Genomic DNA, 6,678 nt, shown 5'->3' on the forward strand with positions numbered 1-6,678 from the left:
GCACTTACATAAGACAAATTTGACAGTTTTATTCCTAAATTATCGACATTCGTCCTTATTTATATAACAATTTATTCCTCCACATTTCAGTGCACAAACTTACTATGTCCACATCCAAATGAAAAAATATATATATATAGAGATGTATTATAATACATGAACCAGACCTGGTGTCCCACCTTCCCCGTGGATGTATTATAAAAGCAATCAGGGGTTGCTAAGCGGAAAAGAATCAGGAGGCCATATTGGCGTTTTTTTCTGCCGTTGATCGCTTGCGAGTGTTGTCATTGGCTGCGTCGTGTGTCGTCACCGGTCATGACCCTTTGGGAGGAGCGTAGCGCAGAGAGGCGGAGAAACGAGGCCGGGAAACAGATTTAAACCAGCGGTTGAGGCGTTGCCTCGGTTTGTCAGCACTGTGAGAGAACTTACTTACGGAAGAAGCCTGGATGTTAAAACGAGCTTTGAAGCAGCTTTTTTGTCGCACACGAGTGAGGCTGGACGTTTAACACACCTGCGGCGCGAAGGTAAGGCTAAGGAGCGAACTAGCTAGCGGCTAGCATTAGCATTTGCGTTAGCGTCTAGCGTTGTGGACACAGGAAGCTCCTCACAGTCTGTTTAAATTCCTGTTGTAATTGTGTACAGTCACTTTACCGACATTTTGCATCTCTTTGTGTTCCATCCTGGTCATTTAGACTCAGTTTATAGCAGTCTATCATGTCATTGTCATTGTTTTTTGTCTCTTTGTGGGCATTTTGTATTATATAGCGGCTGCTTTACACCTGGATGTCAACGTTAGCAACAAATGCAAATGTGAGATGCCGCCACGGCCGAGCCCTTTGACGAAAACTCAAGCTTTTGATAACTTGTAATCACAAAGGCGTTAACAGGTGGTATGATTAAATCTCTAGGAGGAGTTTGTTCAAATACAATGTCCCCCAAATGTCGAAAATGAGCAAAATTTGTGTATTAAAGCCAAAATGTCTGACTTATTGATTTGAGTTCATGGCATCAGAAGACATTTTGTACATCCGGGAATGTCATATGTGGTCAGAGTTTCGTCCACTTACCACAAACTAAGCCCAGTGGGGGGTCACTTTTGAATTTTTCCAGGGTGCGCTATAGAGCCATTTTGCACCTCCATGGACGAGACCCTTAAAATACGTATATTTTCACCGGGTTTCACGCATGTGTAAAGTTTCGTGAGGTTTTGAGCAATTGTAGTCCCTCAAAAAGGCGATTCATTTTGGACGATAACAATAAGAATCAGCATAAATGCAACAGGGCCTTCTCATGTTTTCGTGCTCGTGATATGTAATGGTAAAAGTAATCTAATATTAGAGGTAACAGTAAAAGTAAACTGAATGCAGAAGTAGTAGTAATCCAAAATAGAAGGGAAAATGTCATGTTTACTTAAAATTTTTAAGCTGCTGTTAAGTCCTTTGTAAATTTTGCTGTTATTCATTAAACTTAACAACACGAAACAAGACATTTGAAATATGTTTTAATAAGAATAAGGTTGTAATGTGAAATAATGATTCTGTATGTGACCATCTGTGGTGGAAGAAATACTGAGACTTTTTATTGAATAATGATAAACAACACAAGTTAAAATGCTACATTCAGAAATTTACTTAATTGATAGTGTTTATTGTTGTTATGCAGTTCACAGTAACATACATGATTGCTTCAATAATTAGTTGATAGACACAAAAATGTTGAATATTTATCTGTGTTTTCATGGTTAAACTGTTGATGAGGAATGGATAGTAGTGTATTGATCATTTTCCTTTATATTTTCTTTCTCTTTGATTTCCTCCAGGTGTCACCACATCGTCCACGATCGCAGAGACATGGTCCATGATCGGAGAGACATTGTTGAGGATGAGGGAGACATCGTCCATGATCAGAGACATTGTCCATGATCGCAGAGACCTTGTCAAAGATGAGAGAGACGTTGTCCGTGATCAGAGACATTGTCCCATGCTTCGTAGAGACCTTGCGATAGAATCGGCGGAGACGGGGGTCACCGATTTGACGGCACTGCCCGCGATCATGGGAACATTGTCGATGGTCACAGAGACACCGTCTATGATCTCAGAGACATCGTCCACGATCACAAAGACATTGACCATGATCGCAGAGACTTTGTCCATAATCTCAGAGACATTGTCCGCGATCAAAGAGACGTAGTCCACGATCACAGAGAGTCTTTGTACAATGAAGTTCTTTGAGACCAGGACAGAGGCCTCCAGGTAATTCACAAACAATTTTACATCAACTGTCCAACACAGAGCACTGACATTAAAGTGTTTATGTTCAGTATTCGGTATATCAGTATTTAATTTTCTGGAACAGCCCTCTAATGTTTGAAAAGTATTCTGGTTCAGCTGTAATGTTGAATATTTCTCTGTGTTTTTATGGTTGAACTGTTGATGAGAAATAGATAGTAGTGTATTGATCATTTTCCTTTGTATGGTCCTCTTTGATTTCCTCCAGGTGTCACCACTTTATCCACAACATCGTCCACGATCGCAGAGACTTCGTCCATGATCGGAGAGACATTGTTGAGGATGAGGGAGACATCGTCCATGATCAGAGACATTGTCCATGATCGCAGAGACCTTGTCAAAGATGAGAGAGACGTTGTCCGTGATCAGAGACATTGTCCCATGCTTCGTAGAGACCTTGCGATAGAATCGGCGGAGACGGGGGTCACCGATTTGACGGCACTGCCCGCGATCATGGAAACATTTTTGATGATCACAGAGACACCGTCTATGATCTCAGAGACATCGTCCACGATCACAAAGACATTGACCATGATCGCAGAGACTTTGTCCATAATCTCAGAGACATTGTCCGCGATCAAAGAGACGTAGTCCACGATCACAGAGAGTCTTTGTACAATGAAGTTCTTTGAGACCAGGACAGAGGCCTCCAGGTAATTCACAAACAATTTTACATCAACTGTCCAACACAGAGCACTGACATTAAAGTGTTTATGTTCAGTATTCGGTATATCAGTATTTAATTTTCTGGAACAGCCCTCTAATGTTTGAAAAGTATTCTGGTTCAGCTGTAATGTTGAATATTTCTCTGTGTTTTTATGGTTGAACTGTTGATGAGAAATAGATAGTAGTGTATTGATCATTTTCCTTTGTATGGTCCTCTTTGATTTCCTCCAGGTGTCACCACTTTATCCACAACATCGTCCACGATCGCAGAGACTTCGTCCATGATCGGAGAGACATTGTTGAGGATGAGGGAGACATCGTCCATGATCAGAGACATTGTCCATGATCGCAGAGACCTTGTCAAAGATGAGAGAGACGTTGTCCGTGATCAGAGACATTGTCCCATGCTTCGTAGAGACCTTGCGATAGAATCGGCGGAGACGGGGGTCACCGATTTGACGGCACTGCCCGCGATCATGGAAACATTTTCGATGATCACAGAGACACCGTCTATGATCTCAGAGACATCGTCCACGATCACAAAGACATTGACCATGATCGCAGAGACTTTGTCCATAATCTCAGAGACATTGTCCGCGATCAAAGAGACGTAGTCCACGATCACAGAGAGTCTTTGTACAATGAAGTTCTTTGAGACCAGGACAGAGGCCTCCAGGTAATTCACAAACAATTTTACATCAACTGTCCAACACAGAGCACTGACATTAAAGTGTTTATGTTCAGTATTCGGTATATCAGTATTTAATTTTCTGGAACAGCCCTCTAATGTTTGAAAAGTATTCTGGTTCAGCTGTAATGTTGAATATTTCTCTGTGTTTTTATGGTTGAACTGTTGATGAGAAATAGATAGTAGTGTATTGATCATTTTCCTTTGTATGGTCCTCTTTGATTTCCTCCAGGTGTCACCACTTTATCCACAACATCGTCCACGATCGCAGAGACTTCGTCCATGATCGGAGAGACATTGTTGAGGATGAGGGAGACATCGTCCATGATCAGAGACATTGTCCATGATCGCAGAGACCTTGTCAAAGATGAGAGAGACGTTGTCCGTGATCAGAGACATTGTCCCATGCTTCGTAGAGACCTTGCGATAGAATCGGCGGAGACGGGGGTCACCGATTTGACGGCACTGCCCGCGATCATGGAAACATTTTTGATGATCACAGAGACACCGTCTATGATCTCAGAGACATCGTCCACGATCACAAAGACATTGACCATGATCGCAGAGACTTTGTCCATAATCTCAGAGACATTGTCCGCGATCAAAGAGACGTAGTCCACGATCACAGAGAGTCTTTGTACAATGAAGTTCTTTGAGACCAGGACAGAGGCCTCCAGGTAATTCACAAACAATTTTACATCAACTGTCCAACACAGAGCACTGACATTAAAGTGTTTATGTTCAGTATTCGGTATATCAGTATTTAATTTTCTGGAACAGCCCTCTAATGTTTGAAAAGTATTCTGGTTCAGCTGTAATGTTGAATATTTCTCTGTGTTTTTATGGTTGAACTGTTGATGAGAAATAGATAGTAGTGTATTGATCATTTTCCTTTGTATGGTCCTCTTTGATTTCCTCCAGGTGTCACCACTTTATCCACAACATCGTCCACGATCGCAGAGACTTCGTCCATGATCGGAGAGACATTGTTGAGGATGAGGGAGACATCGTCCATGATCAGAGACATTGTCCATGATCGCAGAGACCTTGTCAAAGATGAGAGAGACGTTGTCCGTGATCAGAGACATTGTCCCATGCTTCGTAGAGACCTTGCGATAGAATCGGCGGAGACGGGGGTCACCGATTTGACGGCACTGCCCGCGATCATGGAAACATTTTTGATGGTCACAGAGACACCGTCTATGATCTCAGAGACATCGTCCACGATCACAAAGACATTGACCATGATCGCAGAGACTTTGTCCATAATCTCAGAGACATTGTCCGCGATCAAAGAGACGTAGTCCACGATCACAGAAAGTCTTTGTACAATGAAGTTCTTTGAGACCAGGACAGAGGCCTCCAGGTAATTCACAAACAGTTTTACATCTACTATCCAACACAGAGCATTGACATTAAACTGTTCAGTATTCAGTATATCAATATTTAATTTCCTGAAACAACCCTCTAATGTTTGTTCAATGTTCTGTTTGAGCTGTAATGTTGAATATTTCTCTGTGTTTTTATGGTTGAACTGTTGATGAGAAATAGGTAGTAGTGTATTGATCATTTTCCTTTGTATGGTCCTCTTTGATTTTCCTCTAATTCACAAACAGTTTTACATCAACTGTCCAACACAGAGCACTGACATTAAATTAACGTTCAGTATTTGATCTTCAGTCTGAATAGTTCATAATTTGTCAGAAAATAGACTTAGCCCATTAATGAAGTTTATTTAGATAGTTCATGTATGAACACTTAAAAGATAAGGAGAATTTTTAAGGATAAAATCACTGCTACTGTGAGGTATTGGAAAGACAATAACCAGTTATGCCTTATTTTTCATTAATGTTGTGTTTCAAAAAACCTGGTATTAAACAAATGTTCTATGTGTTTTCAGCTGAATTCAGGGAACGGAATCCACTAAAGGTGAAGGTAAGAAAACATTTTTGTTTCTGTGGAAAAAAAACAGATTCATGAAACATTTTATCAACAAACAATTTATTCACTTATTAAAATATAATTAAAATCTAATAATCTAACTAATCTGCAGTACAAAGTAGTTTACAGCAATCACTATAGTTTGCATTAGTAAAACTTATCTGTAAATTCATACTAGTAAGTAGTGATATGTATTGATAAAAATTATCTAATATCAAAGGTTATATTAAAAGTATTCTGAAATATAAAAGTGATGCAAAAGTAATAGTAATCTGAAATAAAGATGAAAATGTGACAGTATAGTAAGGCATCAAAAATGTAACCAAAAAGATGACTTGGTAAAGAATCAAAATTTAAAAAACAAAGGTAAATAAGACACATGAATGTAGAAAAAAAATGTAATAAAGTCAAAAAATGAAAATGCAACAAAAAATGTCGTACTACAGTAAGTTAACAAAAAACATTAATAATATAGAGAGGCATAAAAATTAGCCAAAAATATAGTATAACGACCAAACAACGTCATAGTATAGTAAGTCATCGAAAATGGTCAGAAAATCTCTTACTATAGCAGGGGGTCAAAAACATCCAAAAAATGTCATAGTACAGTAAGGTGTCAAAAAATGTCATAGAATAGTAAGGCGTCAATAATGGTCAAAAAATGTCATAGTATATTAAGATGTCAAAAACCATCACAAAATCTCATAGTACAGTAAGACGTCAAAAAATGTCAAAAAATATCTTAGTATAATAAGAGGTCAAAAACCATCAAAAATGGTCAAGAAATGTCATAGTATAGTATGGCGTCAAAAAACATGAAAAAATGTCATAGTATAGTATGGCATCAAAAAACGTGAAAAAATGTCATAGTATAGTATGGCGTCAAAAAACATGAAAAAATGTCATAGTATGGCGTCAAAAAACATGAAAAAATGTCATAGTATGGCGTCAAAAACGGTCAAAAAAATGTCATATTATAGTATGGCGTCAACAAACATGAAAAAATGTCATCGTATAGTATGGCGTCAAAAAAACATGAAAAAATGTCATAGTATAGTATGGCGTCAAAAAACATGAAAAAATGTCATAGTATAG

General features: G+C 38.9%; 1 long non-coding RNA gene across 5 annotated transcripts in view; it reads left to right on the forward strand.

Annotated features, from left to right (window-relative positions):
• Positions 1–206: 206 nt before the first annotated feature.
• Positions 207–6,678, forward strand: part of LOC127142587 (uncharacterized) — a 10,283-nt gene continuing 3,811 nt past the window's right edge. Inside the window, exons 1-4 of one of the 5 annotated variants that reach the window (XR_007813458.1) lie at positions 207–524; positions 1,820–4,319; positions 4,564–5,008; positions 5,543–5,577. This is a non-coding gene — a long non-coding RNA (uncharacterized LOC127142587). Of the gene's footprint in view, positions 525–1,819; positions 5,009–5,542; positions 5,578–6,678 lie in introns of all 5 variants that reach the window. The other 4 variants (XR_007813457.1, XR_007813456.1, XR_007813455.1 and 1 more) reach the window with 4 other exon arrangements.

The sequence above is a fragment of the Lates calcarifer genome, linkage group LG6, assembly GCF_001640805.2.
Source record: "Lates calcarifer isolate ASB-BC8 linkage group LG6, TLL_Latcal_v3, whole genome shotgun sequence".
Taxonomy (NCBI): domain Eukaryota; kingdom Metazoa; phylum Chordata; class Actinopteri; family Centropomidae; genus Lates; species Lates calcarifer.